General features: G+C 50.1%; 1 protein-coding gene and 1 long non-coding RNA gene across 8 annotated transcripts in view; one reads left to right on the plus strand and one right to left on the minus strand.

Annotated features, from left to right (window-relative positions):
• ZFAND6 (zinc finger AN1-type containing 6) overlaps positions 1-12,230 on the minus strand; it is a 40,866-nt gene extending 28,636 nt beyond the window's left edge. The window contains exon 1 of one of the 7 annotated variants that reach the window (XM_045581114.1): positions 12,061-12,230. The gene's annotated coding sequence lies outside the window, so the exon portion shown is untranslated. Of the gene's footprint in view, positions 1-1,753; positions 1,826-12,060 lie in introns of those variants that run through there. The other 6 variants (XM_036436309.2, XM_036436308.2, XM_036436311.2 and 3 more) reach the window with 6 other exon arrangements.
• Positions 12,231-12,371: 141 nt separating this feature from the next.
• On the plus strand, positions 12,372-22,133 carry LOC123652274. Its single transcript, XR_006741507.1, has 2 exons — positions 12,372-13,057; positions 22,028-22,133. It is a non-coding gene; the product is annotated as an uncharacterized LOC123652274 (long non-coding RNA).

Below are 22,133 nucleotides of genomic sequence, written 5' to 3' on the forward strand. Positions count from 1 at the left end.
AGAAGGTACTTGCCAGCAGCAGGCACCCAGGACAGCAGGCCTGAGCCTGCCGGTGTGAAACATTAAGCCCGTCACGGACAGAAAGCAACAGATGCAGTCAGTAAAATATCCAAAGATATAATCGCTCACTTAAAAATTTTCCCAGCTTCCTTTAGGTCATTTTAATGTCCAGAAAATGGATTTTGACACATCTACATATTGGAAAAAAGAATTTAAACTAGGCTGTTAGTTTAGGAAAACGAATGAATAACTAACTAACTCAGAGGGCCTGAGAGGCACCCTTTACCAGAACATTCCAGGGCCCCCGTTAAAGAAATTTTGAATCGCTTCCCGCTGGTGGCAATATAAGTTGGAATACCCTTTTTGAAAAGCAATTTGGCCAGTGAAGTGTTCACATGCTTTGATCTATAGGTAAACCCAATCCAGGCGATTTTCCCAAAGCAAATAAATCACTTAAAGGCAAAGAGACATATTTTTAAAATGTTCAATGCAATGCCATTTTAAATGGTGAAACATTGGGAACAATCTAAGTATAAAACAGGCAAAAGCCTAAAGGAAGGTCCCACTAACAAAAACCATTATGTAATCAGAAATTAAAACACATTGAATCAGATGATACAGTTTAGTAAAAAATAAAATAAAATCTGCACTTCTTTACAAGTGTGGGGAAAATACAAGAACATGGTAGAATACAGAGGGAAGATTAAAAAATAATAAGACCACCACACAAAGATCTTGTGGGTATGTGGGTGACTTTCTTAGTTTTTAAAAAAATTATTATTATCATGACTGCTGCATTATTTAAGCGATTGAGTAGAAAAGCATGAATTAAAAAGTCACTGCATGGTCTGCAGAAGCAGTTTAGCAAATATAAGTATTATACTTGCTGAAATGCTTATCTAGCACTTGTGTTGATGACTCAAACTTTTATACCTTAATTTCTGTGAAATCAAAGAACCACCATGTGAAGAAAACAGCCTTTCAAGAAAACTTCTGGCACTGAAATAACACAATTCTTTCCTAGGTGCGAAATGTCAACAGATTCACAGACACTTTGGGGGAAAAGTTTTGGTAGCCCATATATAATTCATTTCCTGTTACAAAAGGGTGTTAATTACTTATCCACACCTGGGAAATAAAGTTTGAAGGAGAAAGCAGTTTCACCTTGTCCGTGTAAAATAAATCAAAGATTTTTAAAAAGAAAGCTAAAGTGATAAGCATATTAAAAACGCTAACAAATTGCTAGATTTAAAATAAACTGAAGTTAAAAGGGGGAGGGGAGTGTGCAGGGAAAAAATAAACTGACATTTCAGGTTTACACACACACACACACACACACACACACACGCACGCACATTTAAGCCTCTCACACCTGTCTTTTAGTAACTTCATATCTTAAGTTTAAGAAAAATGACCTCTCAGGTCGAGATGTCATTTTCAGAGACTGACAAACGACTCCCCGCACATCCAGCCCCGGAGCAGAGCTGCTGCTGGCGAGGACTTGGGCCCGGCCATGGCTCTAAAGGACACTCAGCTTCGGAGCTGAGAAACCAGGAGAAGAGAAACTCCAGTTGGATCCTCTGAGCACCTATTTCCTGTCCAAACAGCCCTTTTGTTCTGCTGCCCTGCCTGATGTGCATGTTCGGCTGGCATCGGAGAGCGGCAACAATGACAAAACCGGGCGGACACAGAAGCATAAGAGATCAAAAGTGTAGAATTAAGGATCATTAGAAGATTAGAACGAAAATCCTACCAACAAAAACCTCCACAATTTTCTGTTTGCTTCACCTCAGATTAACTTCACTGAGGCTGTACCGCGCAACCAAACCCAACGCCAAGCCCCGCCCTCTCGCCGACCCTAGTGGCTGAGGCGCCGAGTCTCCGCCCCGCCGGCGAAACCGGCGGCTGTGATTGGGCGCCGCTAATATCCATTATTTTAAAGAACTTTTCCTTGCTAGCAGGGTAGGTTGCGCGCACTGAAAAGCCCCTGGCTAAGCTGGTTTCTTAAAGGAACAGGAGGGAATGTTTCCGTTTCCCCCTCCTAGGCTATTTGCTTACTCTATTGTCTGCGAAGGAAAAAATGAAATTATCAGCCGTGAAAACCTGCCGGAAGCGGCCTTAGTTTGTAGGTCGGGGACCGACCGCCTCAAACACGATACTTGAACTGATATTTTTCAGAGCCGTGAAGGTGAAGTGGTTTCATAAAGACGGACTCCTTTTTTTAAAAATTTTTTTTTTCTTTCTCATCAGAGTTAACATTTTGCCTGAAAATTTTAGAACAGCGACAGAAACCCCATGGCAACATTTAGCAAAGAGGAACAAAATAATATTCCCTTAAGACTGTAACTTAAGTGGAAATATAGAAATGGCACTTAAAACACTGAGTGCGACGCCTTAATTTCTATGCGACTTACCAAATTCACGTATGGTCTCAGTGTAACTAGAGCAGAATTTGCACTGACACCAAAAATGGATATTTCTGCTTAAAACTGAAAACATGTTAGGCAGGAATGTTATCTCTCTACTAGCACACGCACAGGTCTGGCGATGCGTGTTTTGCCAGCAAATAGGTATCTGTCAGAGGAAAAAGCAACTTGTTCTAATGACCCGTTCAGGTAAAAAGTTCAGGATGGCATTAATTTTTTTATGTTTTTTATTTTTTTTTAGTAAGGACGGATGCTATGTTGCTTGAAGGTGGCATGGGCACCCTAAGATGCAGCTGAAGGGTATATTCCCCTTAAACTACTAAATTGTATTCAATGTTATTTTTACTATTGAGTTTCTAAAGAGAGTAGATGGGCCCTCTGGTTAAAAAAAAAAAAAAAAGGGGACCTCCTATCACTTTATTTTTTAATTTTATTACATTTTTCACACAGTAGAAAAGAGAGGGTTAGAAACATCAATGAAAGAGAAACATTGATCAGCTGCCTCCTGCACACCCCTCACTGGGGATGTCCCCAAAACCAAGGTACATGCCCTTGACCGGACTCAAACCTGGGACCCCTCAGTCCGCAGGCCGATGCTCTATCCACTGAGCCAAACGGGTTAGGGCTCCTGTCACTTTAAACATTACTAAATTTGCTACATACTACTAGATATGTTTATTTTATTAGAACTGCTTATGTCTTAATAGGCGGGCCCATCAAATCATACTAAAACATGAATCATTATCTGATTGAATATTTACCTTATTCAAGAAAGTAGATTTTCCACCTCTACAAACAATGTTGACTGATTTTTTTAAATATATTTTATTAATTTTCTTACAGAGAGGAAGAGAGAGGGACAGAGAGCTAGAAACATCGATGAGAGAGAATCCTCAATCAGCTGCCTCTTGCACACCCCCCACTGGGGATATGCCCGCAACCAAGGTGCATGCCCTTGACCAGAATCGAACCCGGGACCTTTCTCTATCCACTGAGCCAAACCAGTTTCGGCTGTTGACTGATTTCTAAAAACAAATTCAATTGGGGGGGGGGGGGGGATGGTATATGTACACAGATAATAATTTAATAAAAATATATATATATATTACAAAAAATAATAAAAAAATAAAATAAATAAAAACAAATTCAAAACGAAAGCAAGTTAGGGTGGCTCTTCTTAAAACATACGTTAAGTTTACACAAAGGATTTTTCATATACGTTTACAGTTTTCAAAGTTTGAAATCCTGAGAGCGTTTTTCCTCCGAGAAAACTCACGCGTGAGCACACAAAGCCCACAAGCTTGTTTTGAACACAAAGACGAGCCTGTGAGAAAGTGCAAACCCACATGATTGCAGCTAGGCATGAATATGGAGCAATGCCCTGCGCCAGCCCCAACAGCTGCACCGCCCATTATGCCCTGTAAGTGGGCAAACTGAAAGGGCCGATTCACGGAGGGCCAGTCCCAGGGGCCTTTGCGAGGCCTAGCGGCTTTGACTGTCCCGCACTTCAGGAGTCAAGTTCAGGTTTTCTTCCCGCTGTGCGGACGGACACTCGCGAAAGCACAAGGGAAGCGGAAGAGGCACAGGAGCCAGCAGCGGACACAGCACACAAGCTGAGGTGTATACAGCATGGGACTGGAGAGAGCAGGTTTGAGCCGGCCCAAACTGCGCAGGGTTATAGAAAAGGACGTGGCAAACGTTTAAATCTTTTTTTTTTTTTTAAATTGATTTTTTACAGAAGAGGAAGGCAGAGGGATAGAGAACCAGAAACATTGATGAGAGAGAGACATCGATCAGTTGCCTACTGAACACCCCCCACTGGGGATGTGCTCGCAGCCAATGTACACGCCCTTGACCGGAATCGAAACTGGGTCCTTTCAGACCGACGCTCTATCCACTGAGCCAAACCGGTTTCGGCTAAACGTTTAAATCTTAAAATGGGGCAAGCATAAAACTAGGAGACAGTGATGGGAACCAGATATACCTTTGCTCTGACACCGTATTTCACTTCAAAGTTAGTTATTGGTATAAAACAGGCACATATCACAATCTATATATATAAAAGGCTAATATGCAAAGTGTCCCCTCGGGAGTTCCACCTGGAGACCAGGAGTTTGATTGCTCGCTATGACGTGCGCTCACCAGCAGAGGGCGGCTCGGAATGAAGGAAGGCCCTGGCCAGCAGCTGGGGAAGGGAGGCCCTGATCGGCCCCAACTGCCCACCAGGCCTAGGACCCTGCCCATGCACCAACTTTGTGCGCCAGGCCTCTGGTGTAACACCAAGATCACCCTCAATCCACAGCCAGCAGAGCAGAGAGACAGGGACTTGGCTCCTCCAGACTGCTCAGAGCTTCCAGGATCTCCTTGAAAGCAGTTCAAGGAGATAAATACCACCCGAAGGAGGCTCGCCGGTTAAAAATAAAGGTATTGTGTTCGCCTTCTAAGTCCGCAGCAGAAGGAAACAGCAGAGATAGAGGAGGGACAGGGACAGCACGCCCGCGGTTATTTAACAATCTTGCCTCTGAGGAACACGGCGTCCGCCAGGCCTCGGACTCCCCAGTGAACGTGACAGCATCGCTTCCCCGACATCACCCCGTCAAAGGACTTCCTGTGCCTCCCTCCCCGTGGGGGCTGCTGGGGGTTATATCAACCGAAAACAATTTAGGAGGGAACGAGCTGAACATCTCACTTGCGATTAAAAAGTCCCTATCAGGTCTCAGTACCCAGCCCAGGAGGAATAGCGTTTGGTGCAGAGAGAGCAGACTGCAGGGGTCTTTAGGATTTTGCAGGACTGAGAACAGCTCAAACTGTTCTTCCCTCAACAGAGGTGGGTCCTCCCCCTCATTCCTGGGCACCACAGGCGGTGACATGGCTCACAGGACCCCCCTGACGCCGGCAAAGCATGGCTGGGGTCACTAGGGAGAAAGTCTGGAAACCACCAGCTAATGGAGAGAACAAGTCAATTTCAAAAAAGATTTCCCTGGCCCCAGCTGGTGTGGCTCAGTGGATAGAGCGTTGGCCTGTGGACTGAAGGGTCCCGGGTCGGGTGAACAATGGGTGTGAATTAAAAGGGAACAGGGAGCACAATGCTGAGACCACAGGACTGCCGAAGACAAAAGCATTCCTAATCCTCAAATGTATTTCCATGCGCCATGCACCATGCCCAAGTCAGCTGCCAGGCACAGAAAAATGACAGGAAACGGCCTGGCAGACTTTAGGTCCCTTCTCTCTCCTTAGAGCCCAAGTGAGGAAAGAATCAAGAAGATAAACGAGTGGGTCACTTGCTTTCAAATAAAAGCTTTCCTCGTCATAGAAATTTTTTTTAAAAATTATAGTTACAAACACAATTTTGAGCCGAAACCGGTGTGGCTCAATGGATAGAGCGTCGGCCTGCATACTGAAAGGTCCCAGGTTCGATTCTGGTCAAGGGCATGTACCTTAGTTGTGGGCACATCCCCAGTAGGGGGCGTGCAGGAGGCAGCTGATCGATGATTCTCATCGCTGTTTCTAGCTCTCTATCCTTCTCTCTTTCTCTCTGTAAAAAAATCAATAAAATATATTTTTAAAAAAACAAAAACAAAACACAATTTTGAAAAGCTCAAGTCAAACAGGTGACATTCCCTGATGACTACACAATAGGATTCCAAGTTCACAAACAAGCTTACTCATTCATCAAACCTCTGAACGCCTATGAGCCACTGCAGAAACTCCTGGCCTAGAGTCAGTAAAAAGTTAAATTTTATTTTGTCTATGGAGATGGATCCTATTTGGGATAAGCTTTGAAGGGGGAGGCAGCCCGATCCTGTGTGGAATTCAACTGGGTTAGGAGATGGAGAATACACACAAACAGGAAGGCTGGGGGTATACATGCCAAAACACTGACAATGGTTATTTACTCTAACTTTCCATTCCTTCTTCGAGTTTGTTTTTTAAACCTCCAAACCCAAAGCACATTGTCTTTATAATCAAATCCAAAAAAGAAGTTGTTAAAAAGCAGAACAAAGCCCAGCCGGTGTGGCTCAGTGGTGGAGCCTCGACCTAGGAACCAGGAGGTCAACATTCGGTCCTGGTCAGGGCATAAGACGGGGTTTCAGGCTCGATACCCACCCAGGAGGGGGCATAGCCCATCCATGAATCTCTCTAATCATTCATGTTTCTCTCTCCCCCTCTGCCTTCCTCTCTGAAATCAATAAAAATATATATACACTAGAGCAGCCCAGCCTGCACCCTCTCCAATCTGGGACCCCCAGTGGGATTGGGCCTAACGGGCAGTCGGACATCCCTCTCACAATCCAGGACTGCTGGCTTCCAACTACTGCCTGCCTGCCTTCCTGATTGCCCTAACCACTTCTGCCTGCCAGCATTATCACCCCCTAACCACTCCCCTGCAGCTGCCAGCCTGTTTGCCCCCAACTTCCCTCCTCTGCTGCCCTGGTCACCCCTAACTGCCCTCCCCTGCCGGCTTGATCGCCCCCAACTGCCCTCACTTGCAGGCCTGGTCCCTCCCAACTGTCCTCCCCTGCTGGCCATCTTGTGGTGGCCATCTTGTGTCCACATGGGGGCAGAATCTTTGACCACATGGGGGCAGCCATCTTGTTTGTTGGAGTGATGGTCAATTTGCATATTACTCTTTTATTAGATAGGACTTTTTATTTTATTTTAAATATACTTTTATTGATTTCAGAAAGGAAGGAAGAGATAGAAACATCAATGATGAGAGTCATTGATAGGCTGCCTCCTGCACGCCCCACACTAGGGATTGAGCCCACAACCTGGGCATGTGCCCTTGACGGGGATGGCACCTGGGACCCTTCAGTCCGCAGGCCAATGCTCTATCCTCTGAGCAAACTGGGTAGGGATATATATATATATATGTATATGTCTTAAAAGACAGAACAAAACAGCCCTTCCAAATAAAGCATCCTGATTATCTGTCTGCAAACTACATACACAGTAAAAAAGATTTTTTTAAAAATTCAACTAATCTCTATGCCTATGCCTTCAAATAAAAAGATTATTCAAAGCTATACGCAAACTCCTGTTACACACACACACACACACCACTTTCAGGAAATGAATGCTGCTGCCCAGCTTGTCCTGTCACTGCCCTGAGCATGATAAACAGACAGACTCCCCGTGGGGCACTCCCAGGCCCAGGTCAGGAAGTAAGGAGGACTCGGTGTGTGGTGAGCAAACATCTGATGAACACCCACCGCGGACCGCCCCCCGGAGGACTCGCCCAGTACCTTCGCCGCGGCCCGCCAGGTGACAGGTGCTCCCCGTGGCCTCGGTCTGCACAACCCGAGGGAGACACTGGGACGGCCGTTTTCACCCGAGCCTGCTGGGGCACAGGGAGATGTTTTGAGGGCAGGCGCACCTCGCTTTATTGCACCCCGCTTTCTCTGTGCTGCACAAAAGTTCCTTTTTTTTCTTCTTTTTTTTTTAACCGAAGGCAAGATCCTCCACCAGCAACAAACAAACCAAAAAAAGATTATGAGTGGATCTATTGCACTCCTTGCTTTATTGTGGCGTCTGGCACCAGACCCAGAGCATCTTCTGGGTGTGACGGTAATAATTTGCACAAAGGGCGAGGGGAACGCAGCCAGAGTGACTTATGTCACATACTGTCGAGTGGTTTTTTTCTACTTTACTTTTTTTTCCTTCCTTTTTTAGGAAGGGAGGCAAGGGAGATGGGGGGGGGGGGGGACCCCCACATCCATGCAAAAGAGAAACACCCATTGCTAGCTTCGCCGATACGCCCAGACAAATCAACTCATACCCCGCTGGTGTAAGGGGCAGACGCTCCGACAGAGCCACACTGGCCAGGTTACACTGAAAGGAGGTCACACCTACTGCCAGACATCTCACAATGCGATTTCAAAGGAGAAGGAGCCATCGCACACAGATGAACAAGAAATCCTGGTTTGCCCTGGCTGGTGTGGCTCAGTGGATAGAGCCTGGGGACTAAATGGTCCCAGGTTCTATTCCGGCCGAGGGCACATGCCCAGGTTGCGGGCTCGAATCCCACCCAGTGGGGACGTGCAGGAGGCAGCCGATCCATGATGAGAATCCTGGGTGTTTTTATCTATCTCTCACACACTTCCTTTCTGAAATCAATAAAAAATATATTTTAAAAAAATCCTCGTTTCTCATGCACATGCTCAAACCATAGGAACGAATCATTATGGCTACGCCATCACCCACGAGAACGTAAGAGAGAACCCTCAAGTTTTTTCGTGTGTTTAATTGATTTTACTTCCAGCATTTCAATCTGTGTCATTGCTGATGAACAGAAACTTTGGCATGCAATCTACACGCCTGCTCTGGGGCACCAGGAGTTCAAGAAACAAGAAATGTTTGTTCAGAGGGGACAGCTGTTGACAGCAAAACAAAATAAAAAACAAAACAAAGCCACACGTCATCGAAATGCCCAGGAGAGACGAGAGATGAAGACAGGACTGTACGGCGATGAAATGAAGAGACTAGGATCACATGCTATTTTGATAAAGCCCAGAAGAAAAGGCAAACTGAGAAACATACCAATATTATGGCATGAAACTATTTTTGTGGGGTTTTTTGTGTGTGTTTTTTTAAAGGCAAGGGAATGATAAACACAAAACCAACCAGACTAGACCTGGGCGGGGAGACGCGCGGACGGGTAAGAAACACGTAAACAGACGCATGTTTTGGTCACCCTCCAGGTCGAGGTTTGGGGGAGGAGTCATGGATTTTTACTAAGTTCTACCTCTTTAAACCGTATTGTGTTACACAGTCGTCTTTTGTGCTATAGTAAACACCTATTAACCATAATATATATATATATATACACACACACACACACACACACACACACACAAAAGGAATATATTTCCATAATCCTCACCTAAAGACACGTTTTCATTGATTTTATTTATTATTTATTTATTTTTAAAATATATTTTATTGATTTTTTACAGAGAGGAAGGGATAGGGATAGAGAGTTAGAAACATCGATGGGAGAGAATCATCGATCAGCTGCCTCCTGCACAGATGTGCCCGCAACCAACAAACATGCCCTTGACCGGAATCCAACCCGGGATCCTTGAGACTGCAGGCTGACACTCTATCCACTGAGCCAAACCGGTTTTGGCCGTTTTCATTGATTTTAGAGAGAAGAGGGAGAAGAGAGACAGAGAAACACCTATGGGTTGCTTCCTGGAATGCACCCTGACCTGGAGTCGAACCCGGACCCTTCAGTTAATAGAGGCCAAGCTCCACCCCACGGAGTCACACCGATGGGCCATATATACACACACACACACACACACACACACACACACACACACATATAAATATATATATATATACACATACATATATATATATATATATATATATATATATATATATATATTTGCATACCTTTTTTCAGCTTTCTGAAGGTATAACTCACACATAATAAACTGCACCCACTTCCTATGGGAGGTGTGATCAGTTTGGACATGAGGAAATTCTCACCACAATCATGGTAATAGTCCACAGCCTCAGGCGGTGTGGCTCAGTGGATACAGAGTGTCAGCCTGCAGACTAAGGGCTCCATCCCCACTAGGGGGCATGCAGGAGGCAGCCGATCCATGATTCTCTCTCCCTCCCTCTCCACAATCAACAACAACAACAACAACAAAATCTATGAAAAAACAAAAACAAAGATAATAGTCCACCAGCACCTAAAATTAATTCTTGTACCTTTGGGATCCACGCGCTTTGCCTTAAACATATTTCCGTTTTGTTTCTCTCTGATAAATGTATGCAACAGGTTTTATTAGGCAATCAATCATCTCCACTGCATTCCTAGAGCTACTGTCATTTTCTTTTCTTTTTTTTTAAATGTTCATGCCATAACAGGTGTGGCTCAGTGGATAGAGTGCTGACCTGCAACTGCAAGGTCCCCGATTCAATTCCGGTCAAGGGCATGGACCTTGGTTGCGGGCACATCCCCAGTGGGGGGTGTGCAGGAGGCAGCTGATGGATGTTTCTCTCTCATCTATGTTTCTAACTCTCTATCCCTCTCCCTTCCTCTCTGTAAAACGTCAATAAAATATATTTTAAAAATAAAAATAAAATAAAATGTTCATGTTTCCTGAGTCCACCAACACCCAGCAGTAACGACCGAAAGAAAGCCCTTGCAAAGGCAGATGTTGAGAAATTTTTAAATTTGGGGAAATTTCAACGTTCATCTAAAACTTTCCCCCCGCTTGAAGCACAGACCCTGAGGACCTGGGCAGGCGAGAGCACCCTAAAAATAAAAGAGGGGCCACATAATGGTTACATAACCAACCTTAACACCCAAACTTCTGTGGTCTTTGGGGTTCAGTGGTCTTTGGGGTTCAGTGGCCTCTTGGATCTAAAACGCGTAGCGATACCGAGTTGCACCCCCGAGACTAATATCACGTGTCAACTACACCTTATTTTTTAAAATATATTTTTATTGATTTTTTACAGAGAGGAAGGCCAGGATAGAGAATTAGAAACATCGATGAGAGAGAAACATCCATCAGCTGCCTCCTGCACGCCCCCCCACTGGGGATGGAGCCCGCAACCCTGGCATCTGCCCTGACCTGGAATCAAACCCAGGACCCTTCTATCCACTGAGCCACACCGGCCAGGGCGCCAACTACCCTTTAATTAAAAACAAAACACAGCCGAAACCGGTTTTGCTCAGTGGATAGAGCATCGACCTGCGGACTGAAAGGTCCCGGGTTCGATTCTGGTCAAGGGCATGGACCTTGGTTGTGGGCACATCCGGTAGGGGGTGTGCAGGAAGACAGCTGATCGATGATTCTCTCTCATCGATGTTTCTAACTATTTCTCTCTCTTCCTCTCTGTAAAACAAAATCAATAAAATATATATATTTTTTAAAAAAGATAAAATCTATTCCCGGATTTTGGGAAGGGGAGCCATGCAAAGCGTGGACGGCGGGGGGGTGGGGGGGGCGGGGACGCGGATCCACATACAAATGTCCTCGCTGTGGGGCAGGTCGACGAGACTCCCGAATCGTGAAAAAATAAATAGATAAAACACACACACACACACACACACACAAAATACAAACAAATCACGACGGCCCGTCGCCCGCGCGCGGCCTTTCTCCCCCCGCAGCGAGCGGTTCGAAATCAAGTTCAAAGTCGCTCCCGTGTCCACGGGACCCCGAAAGTTCCTCGGTCGAAAAGGGGGGGGGGGCGGAAGGGAGAGAAAATGCACAAACTTTGGGTCTGACCCTCCTCTTGACCCCCCCCCCCCCCTGGAGCGCGACCAAACTCCGGCCCCTTCCCGGCGGCGGCGGCGGCGGCGGCGGCGGCGGCGGGCGCGGCAGGTGGCAGGTCCCGGAAGGGCAGGCGGCCCGGGCGCTCGGGGCACCCGGACGCCCCGGGACCGCCGCCCGCCAACTGCCCCGGAACCCGGCCGCGGCGGGAGGGGGTTCCACACCCCGCGCCCCGAGACCCTGGGCCTCGGCCTCGGCCCTCCGCGGCCCGCACGGCCGCCCGGCCGCCACCTGCCGCCCTCCGGCCGCTTCCGGCCGGGCCGGGCCGGGCCGCGCCTCACGGGGAAGGGGGAGGGGAGGGACCGGCGCCGCCCCGGCCGCTCGCTCCGCACCGCGCCTCACCTGGCGGCGGCCCTCTCCGCCGGACGCGCTGCCCGCCGCCGGTCGCCGCGGGTGAAGGAGGACAGGTGAGGCCGACGAACCGCGCTCGCTCACAGGTCCCGTCGCCGCCGCCGCCGCCGCCGGCCTCTCGTCCGCTGTTTAGTAAACTTTTCTGTTTGGTTGCTCGGCCTGTGACGCGACACGGGAAGTGCTCCTGATTGGCCGGCACCCGGCGCTGACGCGTCGCCCCGCCCCTCGCTGCTTAATTATTACCGGCCAGGCGGCTCGCAGGCCCGGTGCCGGGGGCGGGGCCGCGACTCGGGGCGCGTAGCGATTGGCTGCGTCCCGGGGAAGGCGGGACCTGTGGAGACCCCGCCTCCTCCGCCGGGTGCTGTTCCGCCTTGGCCTCCCCTGACCTCCCGCCGCGGTCGGCCTGGCCCGGTCCAGGCTGTGGGGCGCGGTTTCTGGGGTCTCGCGGCCCGTGGAAGGGGCTGAGGAGGAGGAGGAGGAGGAGAGGCAGCGGGCTCCGCCGCCCCCCGCGCCGTGTCCGGCATGTTCCTCTGCGGGGCGGAGGCTCCGGAAGAGTCGCGCTCCAGCTGCTGGTTGTGCAAGAGGGAATCCCAGTGAGCAAGCCCAGAGGCTTGCAGCCCTGGGGTGCTCCTGGGCCGTGCAAAGTCCGAGGTCGGGGTGCGGCCTGGAGGGGGCGGGCACGCCGCCCGGGCCCGAGCCAAGATCCCTCCGGGGACTGCGCGTGCGTGCTCGAGCCGCACACTCACCGCCAAGCACCCCCTCTCCCCCCGCGCCCTCCGCCCCGGTTCCCTGCAGCGCGGCCCCTGCATCCCCGCAGCCGAGCGGGGTTCGGGGTGCGGGGTGGAGGACACTGGCTCCCCGGAGCGCCCCCGCCTTCGGGCTGAAGTCCAGCACCAGCTACAAGTGCAAGGGCAAGGTCGAGGTGGAGATCATTTTTCCTGCTGGTACTGCGGGGCAGCGGTTCGGCTGGGCTGTAAGGTAGGAGGCGGGCCGGGTCCCGAGGAAGCCTTTATGGTTAAAGTTTCAGGTTTTGCTCGTGGTGATTTTTTTTTTTTTGCATCCGTTTTGCTCATTTAAAAATATAGCATCAAACTGTGCTGTTTATCTTGATTTTCTTTTAAAAAAATATATATTTTATTGATTTTTTCACAGAGACGGAAGGAGAGGGATAGAGAGTTAGAAACATGGAGGAGAGAGAAACATCGACCAGCTGCCTCCTGCACACACACACACACACACACACACACACCCCACTGGGGATGTGCCCGCAACCAATGTACATGCCCTTGATCGGAATCGAACCCTGGACCCCTGAGTCCGCAGGCCGACGCTCTACCCACTGAGCCACACCAGTTAGGGTTATCCTGATTTTCTGAGCTTTGGGGCGTCCCTGGGAATGGTACGCTGTGATGGAGTCTCTCACCGCCCTCGCCCTTGGGTGGGTCTCACTTGGGGAGAGAGATTCGGTCGGCTTGGTCCGGTTCGGAGGAGGCAGCTTGCGCTTTGCCCTGCGGGGAACCTAACGCAGCATCTTCCTGCTCTGCTCTACAGGCTAAAATAGGCATTTCCAGTTTTGATTGACAGATGCTCCAGGGGCGTGGTCAGGACTTAAGGGGTCAAAGTTGAACCCAGGGCATACAAGGGGGTCGGGCTGGCTTGCTCAGTGGTGGAGCTTCGACCTATCAACCAGGAAGGAGGTCAGGGCACAGGCCCTGGTTGTGGGCTTGATCCCCAGTGGGGGGCATGCAGGAGGCAGCCGATCAATGATCCCCTCTCATCATTGATGTTTCTCTCTCCCTCTCCCTTCCTCTCTGACATAAATAAAAATATATTTTTAAAAATAATAAAGTAAAATAAAAACACACTTTCATTATGTGTAGGCCCTGGGCAATCACCCTTCAGCTTACCACAAGTCCCCTTTGTGTTTTTTTAAATATATATTAATATATATGTAAATATATTTTTATTGATTTCAGAGAGGAAGGAAGAGGGAGAGAGAGAAACATCAATGATGAGAGGGAATCATGGATCAGCTGCCTTCTGCACATCTCCCTATTGGGATCATGCCCAAAACCCTGGGCATGTGCCCTTGACCAGAATCGAACCTGGGACCCTTGAGCCCATGCTCTAACCACTGAGCAACACCAGCGAGGGCAGAAAGGGTGTTTTTATATATATATATATATTTTTTTTTAATAAATTTTATTGATTTTCCACAGAGAGGAAGGAAGAGAGAGAGAGAGCGCGAGAAACGTCGATGAGAGAGAAACATCGACCAGCTGCCTCCTGCACACCCCCCACTGGAGATGTGCTCGCAACCCAGGTCCATGCCCTTGACCGGAATCGAACCTGGGACCCTTCAGTCCGCAGACCGAAGTTCTATCCACTGAGCCAAACCGGTTTTGGCCAGAAAGGGTGTTTTTAAAGGGCATTCCACTTTGAATTGAAAGCCCACAAATTATAGCAAACTCAACAAAACAGGATTTTGCCCAATGAATGTCATTTTTGATACAGAGGCCAGCTTAGTGTAATGGAGATGAGGGATGCTTTTAGCCTCAATGACTCCAGGTCTAAAGAACTAAATCCTATATAATAAAAGGCTAATACGCAAATTGTCCCCTTGACTGGGAGTTCCACCCGTAAGTTCTAACAGGGAGCAGGGCCTGCTGGCCAACAGCCCAAAGCCCCTCCCTATGGCTAGCCCCGCCCCCAATCGGCCCCAATAGGGGCAGGCCAGCTGGATCCTGCCAGCCGGACATCCCACCTGTGCACAAATTCGTGCACCAGGCCTCTAGTTAAAAAAGAAAGAAGGGCCGAAACCGGTTTGGCTCAATGGATAGACCGTCAGCTTAGGGACTGAAAGGTCCCAGTATGGGGTGTGCAAGAGGCAGCTGATCGATGACTCTCTCTCATGGATGTTTCTAACTCTTTATCTCTCTCCCTCCCTCTCTGTGCAAAATCAATAAAATATATATTTTTTTAAAAAGAAGAAAATAATATTAAATAAATAAAAATAAAATAAAAAAGAAAGAAGGGTCTAAACCAGTTTGGCTCAGTGAATAGAGCGTCAGTCTGTGGACTGAAGGGTCCCAGGTTCGATTCCGCTCAAGGGCATGTACACTGGTTGCGGGCACATCTCCGGGGAGGGGGAGGGAGGTGTGCAGGAGGCAGCTGATCGATGTTTCTCTCTCATCCATGTTTCTAGCTTTCTATCCCTCTCCCTTCCTCTCTGTAAAAAATCAATAAAAAATATATATTTCTTTTAAAAAAAAAGAAGGAACTAAATTCAGTGCTTGGCTTTGCCTAAGGGAAGTGGGGAGCCATCGGAGAACCCCGAGGAGGAAAGGCAGTGGCGGGTTGTAACCATTGGGTGCGTTCTGCGGATTCTGGCAACAATCCTGCAGCCCGGGGTCCGTTCAGCTGGTTCCTGTCCCCTGGCCTCTGGGTGGGAGACGATAAGGAAGGGATTTAGAATTTCCACCGGGGCTTCCTGGCGCTCCTCGGTCTTGGTGACCGTGAGCAAGGCCCGGCCTGCTGGGTTTCGCTCTCCTGTGCGTTCGGGGAATGTCCGTGAGCAAAACAGAAGACCCCCCGCCAGGACGGAGGTATTGCTCTCATGGGGGAGATACAGAGGAAGAGACAGCTTTGTGCCGAAGCCGGTGTGGCTCAATGGATAGAGCATCGGCTTGGGGACTGAAGGGTCCCGGGTTCGATTCCGGTCAAGGGCATGTACCTTGGTTGTGGGTTGCGGGCATATCCCCAGTGGGGGGGTGCAGGAGGCTGCTGATCGATGACTCTCTCTCATCGATGTTTCTAGCTCTCTATCTCTCTCCCTTCCTCTCTGTACAAAATCAATAAAATATATTTAAAAAATAATAATAATGGATTGGCTCCCTCCTGCATGCCCTACACTGGGGATGGAGCCCACAATATGAGCATGTGCCCTCTCAGGGAATCGAACCCTAACTTCCTGATACACAAGTCTATGCTCAACCACTAGGCCATGCTGGCCGGGCAAACAAGCCCTTTTTTTCTTTCTCTCTCTCTCTTTCTTTCTTTCTTTCTTTCTTTCTTTCTTCCTTCCTTCCTTCCTTCCTTCCTTCCTTCCTTCCTTCCTTCCTTTCTTAATATATTTTATTGATTTTTTACAGAGAGGAAGGGAGAGGGATAGAGAGCTAGAAACATCGATGAGAGAGAAACATCAAACCAGCCACCTCCTGCACACCCTCTATTGGGGATGTGCCCGCAACCAAGGTCCATGCCCTTGACCAGAATCGAACCCGGGACCCCCCCCAGTCCTCAGGCCGATGCTCCATCCACTGAGCCACACCAGTTATGGCGTAACAAACCCTTTCTTGGTAATTGGCAGCAGCCCGTGTGGCTACGTCTGCTGGTGAAGCAGAGTAACCTCTGCCTGGTATAAAAACTGCTGTTTGAGACTCTCTGCTATGGTTAGAGATAGTCCCTTGCCCTATTAACTGTCATTGTAAACTCTGTTATTTTTAGATAGTCCCTTATTCTGCAAAAAAAGAAAAGAAAACTGTTTTACTTTAAATACTAAAAAAGATAAACTTAACTGTCTGACCTTGCAAGCTAGCCATCTAATAGCATCAGGGACTGATACGCTGATACTGATAACATTCACGTGCCCTGACCAGGACTCAAACAGTGACCTCGTGTGGCTCAGAAGCCAATGCTCAATCACTGAGCCACGCTGGCCTGGCTCCGACGTAGGTTTGGAAGGATCGTTCTGGCTGCCGTGTGGTGAGCAGATGGACAAGACAGGAAGTACGACAGCAGCGACTCGGACCCGGGTGATGGCCCTGGAGCCAGGGAGGAGCGGTCACATCTGGATACACACGGAGTGGCCAGATGATGATCATCTCTGAACGCATAATAACCTGGCCATTCAGTGTGTGCGTGTGTGTGTGTGTGTGTGTGTGTGTGTGTGTGTGTGAGGCCGGTGCATAAATTTGTGCATGTCTGGGTCCAGCCAGCCTGGCCAGGGGGAGGGGACATGGGCAGTTGGCTGGCCTGCCTGCTGGTCGAACTCCTGGTCGAGGGGACAATTTGCATATTAGCCTTTTATTCTATAGGATAGACACGGAGTGGCCAGGTTATTATGCATGCATAGATCATCATCTGGCCACTCTGTGTGTCTATATATATATATATATATATATATATATATATGTGTGTGTGTGTGTGTGTGTGTGTGTGTTTGTGTGTGTGTGTGTGTATTAGAGGTCCAGTGCATGAATTCGTGCATGGGTGGGATCCAGCCAGCCTGGCCAGGGGGAGGGGACACGGGCGGTCGGCCGGCCTGCCTGCTGATTGAACTCCTGGTCCAGGGGACCATTTGCATATGAGCCTTTTATTCTATAGGATATATGCCAAGTGGCCAGGTTATTATGCGTCCAGAGATCATCATCATCATCTGGCCACTCGGTGTAGTTTGGAAGGCGGACCCACTGGTTTTCTGATAGATGGGGGGGAGGGGGAGGGAGAGTTGGAGATGATCACGCATCCTTGATGATAAGACGAGGGTCAGGGCAGAGGCCTTGGGTGTGTGAGGACATTTGGGGACGCATCATCCCAGAAATGATACTTAAAGCCAGGAGGCTGATGAGGGCGTGAGCACAGCAGAGGGAGGACCCAGGCCAGCTTGGGAGTTCAAGGAGAAGGAAGGCGGAGGAGACAGAAGTGGGAGGAATGAGAACACGGAGTCCTGGAAGCCAGGGGTCAGCAATGCCCAGAGCCGCTGGGAGCTCAGATCTGAGGAGGACAGACTGGACAGGTGCGTGGGGGTTCACCCTGTTGGGAGGGTGGCTCAGGTGGCCCCAGAGCAGGGTGGGAGGGGCATTAGGGGTTTAATGAGGGTTCAGGGGGGTGAACATCAGGAAGATCGTCGCCAACTGGCAAGGAGATGAGGATTTTCTTATGGATTTTATTTACAATAGAATTGATTTTTATTCAGATTCTTTTTTTTTCTCAATATATTTTATTGATTTTTTACAGAGAGGAAGGGAGATAGAGGGTTAGAAACATCGATGAGAGAGAGTCATCGATCAGCTGCCTCTTGCACACCCCCTACTGGGGATATGCCCGCAGCCAAGGTACATGCCCTTGACCGGAATCGAACCCGGGACCTTTCAGTCCCCAAGCCGACGCTCTATCCATTGAGCCAAACCGGTTTCGGCTCAGATTCTTTTTTAAGCCCTGACCAGTTTGGCTCAGTGGATAGAGCGTCAGCCTGCGGACTGAAGGGTCCCGGGTTCGATTCCGGTCAAGGGCGTGTACACTGGTTGCGGGCACATCCCACAGAAACACACAGTAACGGGGTGTGCAGGAGGCAGCTGATGGATGTGTCTCTCTCATCAATGTTTCTAACTCTCTATCCCTCTCCCTTTCTCTCTGTAAAAAAAAATCAATACAATATATTTTTTAAAAAAACATAATAGATTCTTTTAAAAAATATTTATTGATTTTAGAGAGATTTGTTGTTCCACTTATGATTCTTGGTTGATTCTTTTTTTTTAAAGTATAGGTATGTATATATATTTTTTATTTAAATATATATATATATATATATATATATTTTTTTTTTTTTATTTTTTTTTTTTTTATTGATTTCAGAGTGGAAGGAGAAGGGAAAGAGAGATAGAAACATCAATGAGGAGAGAGAATCATGGATCAGCTGCCTCCTGCACGCCCCCCACTGAGGATCGAGCCCACAATCCGGGCCTGTGCCCTGACCGGGAATCGAACCGTCACCTCCTGGTTTCTAGGTTCATACATAGCTATCCATGCTCAACCACTGAACCACACCGGCCGGGCTGTGCTCCAATATCTTGTCTTAAAGCGGCATGATACCCCCTTTGCCAGCTTGATCCATCGGAAGACAGCTCGTGCAGAGTGCTTGGCGCTAGGTCCAGCCCCAAATGAAGCCACGGGCGAACGGTCATCACACGTTATCGGATCCGCTATCTGATCCAGTCGCGGCTAAAAGCAGCCGGTCTGTTGCAATAGCTCAGTGGGAAAGGACACTCCAGCCCACTGGCAAGCAGCTCGGAGTCCCTGGCAGACAGGGCCGCCCGGGCGCCCAGCCTGGACAGGAGGCTTCAGAAATGCTGGGTGCAACCGCCCTGTGGTCCCCCGTCTTGCCTCCCAAGGGGGAACATCGGAGCTGGGGGACACGGTGGCACGGGGCCTCCCGGTCACTCAGGGGGGGGCTCAGCAATCCCAGAATGCACCCACAGGAACACACACAAGCATGTGGGTATAGCTGGGAGGGCGAGGGGGCAGAGCCCACAGGAGTTGCCAGGCCCGAGGCTCAGAAATGTCATCGTAAAGCCCCTAGCCAGTGTGGCCCAGTGGATAGAGCGTCGGCCTGCGGACTGAAAGGTCCCGTATTCGAGTCCATTCAAGGGCACAGGCCTCGGTTGCGGACTCAATCCCCACTGTGGGGCATGCAGGAGGCAGCCGATCCATGATTCTCTCTCATCATTGATGTCTCTGTTTCTCTCTCCGCCTCTCCCTTCCTCTCTGAAATCAATAAAATTCAATTAAAATGATGTCCCAGCCGAGACCGGTGTGGCTCAGTGGATAGAGCATCGGCCTGCGGACCAAAGGTCCCAGGTTCGATTCCGGTCAAGGGCATGTACATTGGTTTCGGGCACATCCCCAGTGGGGGGTGTGCAGGAGGCAGCTGGTCGATGTTCTCTCTCTTATCGATGTTTCTAACTCTCTATCCCTCTCCTTCCTCTCTGTGAAAAATCAATAAAATATATTTTTTTAAAAATGATGTCCCAGCACGGCCAGCGTGTCTTAGTGGTTGAACATCGACTTAGGAACCAGGAGGTCACCGTTCCAATCTTGGTCAAGGGCACATGCCCAGGTTGGGGGCTCCACCAAGTAGCAGGGGTCTTCAAACTACGGCCCGCGGGCCACATGCGGCCCGCAGAGGAGTCTGATCCGGCCCGCCAGGTTTTTTGGGCAGTGAGCGCAGCCGAGGTGTTACAGTAGGAATTAGTAGTTCATATAGTCCGGCCCTCCAGCTCTCTGAGGGACCGTGATCTGGCCCCCACTTTAAAAAGTTTGAGGACGCCTGAGTAGGGGGTGTATGTATGTATATATATATACACACACACACACACACACACACACACACACACACTGAGTGGCCAGATTCTCATGCGTTCAGAGATCATCCTCCTCTGGCCGCTCCATGTATGTGGCTCCTGTTTAGCCTTTGAGTCGGACATGCGTGCCCCAGAGCCTTGCGCCAGCTACTGAGGAGGGAGAGGTGGACAGAGCAGCGGACTCCAACCTCACGGAGCACAAAGCCAGCCAGTCCTCCTGCCTCGGCCCCGGCCGGCGGGCGAGGCCACCGGTGAGGTCACAGGCGAGGCGTGGCCGTGTCCGCCGGCAGCAGGTCGAGTGGCCTGGATCCGGGCGCTGCGGCTGGCCAGGCGCCAGGCCAGGGAGGCGGGCGCTGACACTGAGACGCATCGCGGCAGCAGGTGACACCTCTTGGCCCCTCCGGCCGGATCCAGACCCGCTGCCTGGGGGTCCTGGACCGAAGGGCGTGCGGGAGCAATGCCAAACGCAGACGAGGGGCCCTGGGGTGTGCAGAGACGAGGCCACCCAGCCGGTGTGGTTCAATGGTTGAGGATCAACCTAGGAACCAGGAGTTCACAGTTCAATTCCCAGTCAGGGCACAGGCCCGGGTTGCGGGCACATCCCCAGTGTGGGGCGCGCAGGAGGCAGCCAATCCATGATCCCCTCTCATCATGGATGTCCTTCCTCTCTCCCTTCCTCTCTGACATCAATAAAAATATATCAAGCCGAAACCGGTGTAGCTCAGTGGATAGAGCGTCGGCCTGCGGATTGAAGGGTCCCAGGTTCAATTCCGGGGTCAAGGGCATGTACCTTGGTTGCAGGGACATCCCCAAGTGGTGGGTGTGCAGGAGGCAACGGATCGATGGTTCTCTCTCATCGATGTTTTTGGCTCTCTATCCCTCTCTCTTCCTCTCTCTGGAAAATTAGAATATATTTTTTAAAATAAAATAAAAAATAAAAATGTATCGAGAACAAAAGAGAAAAGGGAGCCCCCGCCCCCCGGAGTGAGTGTGTCTCGGGAGCTGAACCCCAACACTCAGGCACACATGCAGCCAAGAAGCCATGAGCTGTCCCGTGTGGGTGTCTCTTTCTCTTTGTTTTAATATAAATTTTTTTTATTGATCTCAGAGATGAAGGGCATGGGAGAGAGAGAAACATCCAGGAGGAGAGAGAATCACGGACCGGCTGCCTCCTGCACGCCCCCCACTGGGGATGGAGCCCGCAACCGGGGCCTGTGCCCTGACCGGGAATCGAACCCTGGCCTCCTGGTTCCTAGGTGGACGCTCACCACTGAGCCACAGCAGCTGGTTGGGCGGGCGTCTCTTTTGGAAGGCCGGGGTGTGGCGTGACCTGGCAGGTGCAGGCCAGAACCTCAGGGCAGCCAGAGAGTGCCTCCTCCCCGGGTCACAGGCCCGCCCCAGGCTCCTCCCCGACGCTCCTGCACCCGCGCCCTCGCTCACCTCTGCCAGCCCCAGCCCGTCTCCAGCCCTGCCCGCCACATGCCCCCGGCAGGTGTGGACTCCCCTCGGCTTCAGGCCTCTCCTGCCAACCGGCTCTGGCATCCGACTCGCCTGTGACTCACCCTCCACGCCACCCGCTCCCTCCCACCGCCTCTGAGCTGTGCTTGCCTCCCGCACGGACCAGCTCAGTCTGCTGGGTGGCTGGGCGGCGGGCCGTGTGGGTCAACAAGACCAGCCCCTGTGGGCGGACGCCCAGGAGGACTACAGGCAGGGTGCCGAGTGCCACCCCGGGCGCTGTGGAGGGAACGGGGGCCACGCCTGGGCAAGGAGACCTGAGGCTGAGGCTGTAGCTGTTTTCCGGTGGCAGGCTGTGCTGTGAATGACGGTGTCCTACCCGGTCCTTCTGTCCCTGTCATCCCTTCACCCATTCATTCGTCAGCTCCCTCGCAAACTGTGGAAACGGAATGCGACAA

This window comes from Pipistrellus kuhlii, unplaced genomic scaffold, assembly GCF_014108245.1.
Source record: "Pipistrellus kuhlii isolate mPipKuh1 unplaced genomic scaffold, mPipKuh1.p scaffold_m20_p_134, whole genome shotgun sequence".
In the NCBI taxonomy this organism is placed as follows: Eukaryota; Metazoa; Chordata; class Mammalia; order Chiroptera; family Vespertilionidae; genus Pipistrellus; species Pipistrellus kuhlii.